Source organism: Alligator sinensis, unplaced genomic scaffold, assembly GCF_000455745.1.
Source record: "Alligator sinensis unplaced genomic scaffold, ASM45574v1 scaffold479_1, whole genome shotgun sequence".
Taxonomy (NCBI): Eukaryota; Metazoa; Chordata; order Crocodylia; family Alligatoridae; genus Alligator; species Alligator sinensis.
The window spans coordinates 1,447,915-1,456,035 of NW_005842324.1; the positions used below are offsets into that span (position 1 = coordinate 1,447,915).

General features: G+C 45.8%; 1 long non-coding RNA gene across 1 annotated transcript; it reads left to right on the forward strand.

Moving 5' to 3' along the window:
• The first annotated feature begins 708 nt into the window (after positions 1-708).
• On the forward strand, positions 709-5,436 carry LOC112551075. The gene is made up of 3 exons (XR_003095219.1): positions 709-765; positions 4,889-5,053; positions 5,169-5,436. It is a non-coding gene; the product is annotated as an uncharacterized LOC112551075 (long non-coding RNA).
• The last annotated feature ends 2,685 nt before the right edge of the window (positions 5,437-8,121 follow it).

Below are 8,121 nucleotides of genomic sequence, written 5' to 3' on the forward strand. Positions count from 1 at the left end.
TTCCTTTAGCACTTTCTATCACTTTGTCGGTGGCATTTTAAGGGCAGTTCTCAAATTTCCTTATCTTCCCGGATTTCTGAGGTACTGGTATGTCTTCAATTTCATAATTTAATATTACTCTACCTATTCAGGGTAACTAGGCTGTCATGAAGAATGAATCCATGGTTGTTCATTTGTGTTTTGTATGATGTTATTTGCACTGACTTCAGGGTATTCCTCTTGGACTCTAAAATAGTTTTCATTCTTTTTTCGAGTAATGCAACTTTTGCTTTCTGGTAGCCTCTGTTCTCAAATCATTAAAGAGCCCTCTTGAAATGAAATGACGTTCTTAATCAGCAATCATCTCTGGTGTCTTCTAGTCAAAGACTGAGCTCTGCTGTTTGCTGGCTTCACATGAAGCAGTCAGTCTCATAACAAGAAGGAAAATGAAAATTACAGAAAAAATCCTGTTGTGGTAGACTCATTGTATACTTAAATACAGTGCTATCTCCTGCTAAATTAATTTTATAGGAGTACTGGAGAGAGAAGTTTTAATTCTAAAAAAATAATAATAAAATCACACTTGATCTTTTGTTGTAAAGACTCTTGGGTCCCCTTTCTTACACTCCCTTCTGATGGGACAGTGGAGTACTATTACATGTACCAAAACATTTAATAACATTTATTAAATAAGTCTCCTGGTGATTGATTTATTTGCCTTTGTTTTTTAGGAAACTGGGAGAGAGGCTGCCCATTGGAGAGTCTGCAGCGTATAGCTTCTATTTTGTACGTCAGAATAAATTATGACTCATCTGTTGTGGCTTGAAGAATTTTTATAAATTCTAGATGGCTTAGGAGTTAACCCATATAAGCAATGATAGAAAAAGATGAATTGATTTCCACCCACCCATCCCACCCCAGTCAAAATAAAATATTGATGCTAGACAGTTGAGAGAAATACCTGTTTTTTACAGGGTCTATTTTGTTTTTTTTCCCTGTCAAGTTAAGTAGCAGCATATGAAGAATTCTCCAGATGAGTGCAAGACACCCATAGAATCTAAAATGCTTATTTTGAAAGAAAATAGAGGATTATCCAATAGGATATTACTTCTGCACCGCCCTGCATCTATTTGGTGGCCATATATTTTCACAAAATTCTGTCTTTGCCATAGAATTGTGCTCAACAGTCCTAATTTTATTTAGCAAAAACGTTTCCAGCCTTTGGGACTGCGAAGATAACTTAGAAAATGAAAGCTGGGTTGCCAACACGTTAAACATTTAGATACTTTTTGTGTAAAAATATGCACCAATTCCTGAGTCTGTAAATATTCCTCAGAGCTTGTGGCAAAGCAGTAGGGCCAGAAGTGTATGTTGACTCTCTAGTTGATCTTGAGCCTAATTACATGTGCCATTAACTAGATCTTGTCTACACGTACCATTAGTTTATTCATGTGCCTTATGGAGCTTATTGTTCCACAGTTTATTGTTTCCGGGTTTGCTGGTTCTGCGCACCTGGACCACAGTATACATTGAGCTGGGTCGGAGCAGCCTGTTCTGGCAGGAGACCCAGAGAAGAAGTGGGGTGGAAGGGGTCAGCCTGTCAGCTTGCGGCTGCTGTGACCAGACTTGATGTGCTGCAGGGGGGCTGGCTGGTGCATGAGGGTGCTTCAGTGTGAGGCTGGCCACCAGGCAGAACCCTGCACTGAAGCACCCTTGTGCCCAGCCAGTCAGCTCAGCATCTACACATGTACTGCTGAACACGAGAAGTAGTTAGAATTTATTTACAAGTACTACCCTGCTGTGGAGTTCATTAGTTTCCTAACAAGGGCTCACTTGTAGATACTGAGATGTTTACTGTGCACTTAGTCATAGTTTCATAGTAGCTAGGGTCAGGAGGGACCTGAACAGATCATCTAGCCTGACCCCCCTGCCACAAGCAGGAATAAATGCTGGGTTCACAAGACCCCAGACAGGAATGAATGCTGGGTTCACAAGACCCCAGACAGGTGATCGTCCAACCTCCTCTTGAATTTGCCCAAGGTAGGGGCGAGGACCACTTCCCTGGGAAGTTGGTTCCTGATTTTGGCCACCCTAACTGTAAAATATTGCATTCTGATCTCCAACCTAAACCTATTCTCCATCAGCTTATGACCATTGTTCCTTTACATGAAGTAAATGTCTCGTAGGCATGCCCTCAGTATAGCAAATAAGGTGAGCTTGGAAGATGAACCATTTGAAGTCCTTCTCAGACAGGCTAACTAAATGACAACATAGGAGTTGAGGCATGGGCATAGAGCCTGGTACAAAATCCCATGTTCAGAACAATAACTGAAAAGCCTTGCTGTCTGCAAACAATATAGAAAAGATTCCATGAATAGTCTGTCAATGAGTATTTTTTCAATTGAATTAGCTATTAGGGCTATGCGAATCTTCAGTAGCTGATTCGATTAAGAGGAGATTCAGCCTGACTTTTGGCAGCTGAATCTCAGAATCTGAATCAAATCAGGAGACCCATTAATCTCTCTGAATCAAATTGGAAGCCTCTGGAGAGATTTGGAGGTTTGGCCATAGACTGTACAGGCAGGCACTAGGCAGGGCTGGCAGGAGCAGCCAGATGAACCCCGGCTTGAGCTGGCAACCCTGGGAGAAGCTGTGGCTCCCCTGACTGCCACCCTGCTGGGGCAAGGCAGGCAGCGCTGGTAGCCCTGGGAGGAGCTGGAGGATTGAATTGGGAGCTGCGGGGAATGATTGGGGGGCTGGGGAAACGAACATAGGTGTCGTCCCATTCCGCGCCCCCCCCCCCAACTCCTAGTCATTCCCCCCAGTTCCCATGGCTTCTCCCGGGGCTGCCAGCACTGCCTGCCTCTCCCTGGTGTGGGGAGCAGCTGGATGAGCTGCGGCTTCTCCTGGGGCTGCTGGCTCAAACCAGGGCTCCCCCAGGTGCTCTTGCCAGCACTGCCTGCCTGTATAGTCTATGGCCAAACAAGATTCGGCACTGAGTATCTTCAGATTCAGCCAGATCGAATCGGGACAGTTATTTGAATCGCCGAATCGAATCACTGTCCCTCCGAATTGCCAAATCCAAAGCGAATACTTTCTGCTTTGCACAGGTCTATTGGCTATGCTTGTGGTAATGTGGGGAATGGCATCTTTCATAAAGATAGAATAAATAACCATTCCTTTAGAACTTGGCAGATTCCTTTATTGATCCTGTTTTTACCTTATGTTAAACATGTTAACCTATGAACTTGTTGAAGAAATACCTCCAGAACACTTCTATCAAATGTCCTAAAATATTAGGGCCTTGTTACACTCTACACTTAGAGAAACCTAAGTGGTAATTAGCATTAGTTCAAGTATAGAGCAGTTGCATTTTTAAGTGAGCAGGGCCTTGAAAACTGAAAGGTAAGAATCCCCTCCCCTCCCATTCTGTGCGCTTCCCCAAGCTCTCATGACTCACGCATTCCTTCTGTCCCCTGGTTTGCTCCCAAGGGGAGCAGGTAGGGAAGGAGAACTTGCCTGTCTACACTGCTGGAGCAGCTGCTCTCTGAGCTAAGTACTTGTTGCTACAGGAAACAAAAGCCTACTTCCTCCATGATACTCTGAGGGCTTCGTTACACATTTAATTTGTGGCTACAGGTTAGTGTAACACCTGCCCCACTGGCCTAGGTTGGGTCTGATGCCCCCTTTTTCCCCAAAGCAGGCTGCCACCCCCAACGCTCACCTGCCAGCCCACATCAGGCCCACCATCCTCTGGTGCTGTCCCCTACCAGCTGCCTCTTCTCCAGATTTGGGCCTGGTGTACCCCCGTTCCTCCGGCACCCAGATCCTCTCTCCCCCACCCATGTCCCCCAGCTTACTTGTAGCTGCCAGTGCTGTCTTGAGGGAACAGGCAGGGAAGGGTAAACCACCTGCCTGGCAGTCCATGCCATCATTTACTGCTGCTTTCTGGGTGGTTGTTTCTTCAAGTACCAACATGATTTTTCAGTTGTGCCAAGCTGTGTCACAAAGCTACATACATACCTACACAGGCAAACTTTAAATGCATTAAGATACATTTCTTCTAAAAACATGATTGAATATACAAATCTACTTAATTTAAAACATTACATGAGACTTGCATTTTACTCATTTTTGTATATACAGTAAGTTGGCTGCCCTTAACTAATTTTAAAGAAGTGGTAATTCTTGGGGTTGGGTGGGAGGCGGGGAAGAGGCTCAGGAGGAGGAATGAGTAGAACATGAGAGCAAGTAATGTTTTTAAAGAACAGCAAGTAGGTATAAATTCACTAAATTATAGTTTTACACGCTCAGCAATTCAAAATGTGTTTTAATCTGTGTATATACACATGTTCAAATGATCTGCGAGAATTCTCCTAGGTGTTTTTCCTGGCTTTAAAATAAAAAAAACGTATCTGGGGACCACTGATTGCATAAGCCAGGTTGCTTGGGGTCAGCTTGTGTATCTTTGCAACACAATGTGGGGATTGTGAAGGGGGTGTGGTCTGCTCCCTGATAGGCTGGAGTAGTAGAGTCCAGCCTGAGTGATGCACTGCCCAGAGGGGTGGAAACAAAGCACATTGGGATGTTGGAGGACTCTGATATGGTTCTCTCAGAAGGAAACATACAGACATTCACTGTCCCAGGAGAAACTTTTGCAGGAGCCATTTAACCCTAGTTGTTTCCAGGTAACTTTTCTTCTGGAATGGCCATTTTTGCTCTGGGAGGAAAAATCCTGAACTCATGGTATCTACTAGAGTAGCAGAGACTCTCTCCCAGGAGAAATTGAACATCTGTATATGGCTTTAGTATATTCCGTATTTTCTTTCCGCAAAGCCTTGGCTATAGGAGTCAGGTGATCGATGATTTTAGTTTTCATTTTATAAGAAGAAATATCTTTTCCTTGCAGTTGCAAAGAAAGCTATGAAAGCCTGAAGCAAACATCTTAGAGGCTCAGAAACCAGAAGCAAGGAACTTGAAAGTTTGAGGTTGACAGCATTGATCATCTTACTCTGAAAATATTGTTAAAATCTCTGAGCTTTTATTCCATGCTGAGGAAAATGAGCAGATCAAGGTATAAAGAACATGCTGCTGATTAAATCAAAACAACGTTTTGTTTTTCACTTCTTTCACTAACTAGCAGGAAAGATAATAGCTCTTGACTTAACCCTGGTTTTGTTTTTCCAAAGGCCGATTGTTGTGCAGCTCCTGTTCCTCCTTGTTAACACCACCTGAGTCTGGCTGCATAGCAACAAAGGAGAAGCAGATTAATTTCTCTGAAGCCAGTTTTGTTGGTTAAATTCACATTATCACCCTGAAGAATATACATACTCTTTAAGGCTACATTGCATTTCTCAGGAAGAAACAGTAGAGATTAAAAGAAACCAAAACAAAACAACGTCCCCTAGAAAACAATTTCACTAGGGTGTATTGTGGTAGCTATGTATCAAGAATGTTCTGTTGTACTTAAAGATTTCTTATCTTCTAAGCCTGTGAGAACTGAATATTTTCTAGAATTTGTACAACATTAATAACATATTCTAGGATGGGGTGGGCAATTATTTTGGGTGGAGGGCCGCTTACTGAGTTTTGGTAAACCATCGAGGGCTGCATGACAGGCAGCCTGGGGCAGATAAATATTAATTTTCTAAATTTTTTAGGGGCCCCGTGGGCCAGATAGAATGGCCTGGTGGGCTGCATGTGGGCTGCGTTTTGCCCATGTCTGTTCTGGGATCTACATGATAGAATTTTTTCCCCTAGAATTAATTCTGACTTCTCATCAGCAGTGTCTATATCCCTCTCAACCTATTCTTTGTCACATTTGAACACTATTTCAAAACTAGTTTGATTCCCTCCCCCGCATTGCCTATCATAAATGATGGATTTAAAATAAAGGAGTGTTTTACATGGCCGTCCGCCCCCCACTCACCCTTCAGGGCTGGCCATATAAACACTCCCTGCACCACCGCTGCCACCTCCAGCCACCGGCACAGGGGCTCCCTCCCCTTACCCACCTCGTCCTCCTCCCCTGAAGAGCAGGGCCTTCCCTGCCTCCTGTCCCTACCACCTCCCCTTCCCTGCTGGCTGTTGGGTGGGTGCGTGCGTGCCTGCCTCCACCCCCTGCCCGCCTCTGCTTCCGGCTCCTCCACTGAGCAGTGGGGCTTCCCCCTGCCTTTCCTCCCTCCCTGCCAGCTGTTGGATGTGTGCCAACCACCTCTGCCTCCTCCCTGCCTGGGCCCATGCAGCCAATTGTCACCCTGCCTCTCAGCAGTGCCTGCACAGTTGACCAAAAGTGTTATGGACATATGCAGAGACAGATATAGACAGACTAAGCCCTTTATATTAGAATTATAATTTTCCATGTATAGAATCTCTGATTACTGGAGGGTCATCTTTGTCACAACCCAAAGGTGTGATTTTTGTTTTGTGTGTGCTTTGGCACCACTGAATTATGTTCCTGCTAAATTGCAGCTTCTTTGCACTGTGGAGTTTTCTGCTGCAGAGGAAAACCCCGGTGCAAAAGAATTCCCGCCAATTTGTAGCTTTCTTTGCAGGGTGCATTTCTTTGTTGCAGCACAGAAATGCTCGTTGCAAAGAGTTCCTACCATTTGTATTCAAATTCGACCCCCATTATTGGTTTGCGTGAAATTATTCACACGTGGCGGCTAGCAATTGGCTTGCTAGCCGTATAAAAGGCTTGAGTGGTTTCCGCCCAAGTTGGAGGACTCCACGAACACCAGGAGGAGGAGACTTCATGCTGTGTGAAGATCTCTAAGCGCTGCGGAGCCTATTGGACCCAGTGCATTTCAAGCAGGCAACAGGGGTCTGATCAGCCTCTAGCCTCTCCCCGTCACCGAGCGCAATTCTTGACATATCCCTCTCCCTGCGCGCAAAAGGATCCACGGAGCCTCGACAACTCCGTGGGAGTGATCCGAGTGTTGTCTGAGTCCTCAAACGAGGATTTAAGTGGAGCTGTGCCTGGGAAACTGTCCAGCCTACACCGCGACCATCTTCGGTGTAAGTAAACAATCTTGAATCAACCATTACGCGTCCGTGCCTAATTCCAGCGTGTCGCCTGTTCTCTCCGACCCAGCGTGCCCGGGCTGCTGGCCACAGCCCGCGCGGCGCGAAAAAGGGCCCGGACCGCTCCCGGCCTGCACAATCTTAAATTCATCCCCCTTACAACTGGAATGAGGAAAGCAGCAGTGGAGGGCAGGGGGCAAGGGCCTAGATCCCTGTCTGCCATGCTGCTGCCTTCCCCCCTGCTTCTTTTGTCCCTCTGTGGCTGCCTCTCCCTGGTGCCTGCCCCCCACCCCCCAAAGCCTGTGCTTGGCCTTTTGTTGTCTGCTTGCTCTGCAGTCCTCCCCCTGCTGTTTACTTTCTGGACCACTGCGACAATGAGCAGTCAGCAGTGGTGGTTGCCCTGGCCTCAGCCTAGCCAGGCAGAACTGGTGGCAGTTGGGCAGGGGCTGAGCTGGAGCTGAAAGTAAGTGGCATGGAGAGGAGGGAGAGGAAGGCAGTGAAGGTTGGCAGGCTGCTCAGTCTTCCCTATGCTCCTTCCCACTGCAGTCTTCCCCACTCACCCCTCCACCCCCACTACATGGTTTACCCTGGCCCAGGGCGGGCAGAAACTCTGCTCTGACTTTGGCCCTAAAGCCGGATCTGAGATGCCACCTGTCTTAGGCCAGTACTCAAATCTAAGATGAGCCTTTTTTTCCCCATGTTGATTGGTGGGGGAACCCATGTCTTGGATTTGGGCAAATACAATAGTACATAAAAGGTTATAGAGTGTATGGTGATCAATTGTTTTCCTTGGCTATTAGGAGAAGGGTGAGAAGAAATCAGGATTATTTGCACCTATGGTGATTTAGATTTAGCTATTAAGAGAACTTAGCAACTGTTAGGTGGGTAAAAGTGAGACAAGCTACTTAGTGATGATGTGAAATCCCCTCTGTTGAAGAGTTTTAAGAAGTCAGACATCTGTAAGGGGTGTTCTAGGGTTACGTGATCTTGCTTCAGTGGAATGTGTTGTACTAATGACCATCCAAGGTCCCTTTCAGCCCTACATTTCTATTTCTGTCATGTTGTATTACAGTGATAATAAGTACAGGGGTGTAGGCTATAGCCGTATTGGTCTAAGGA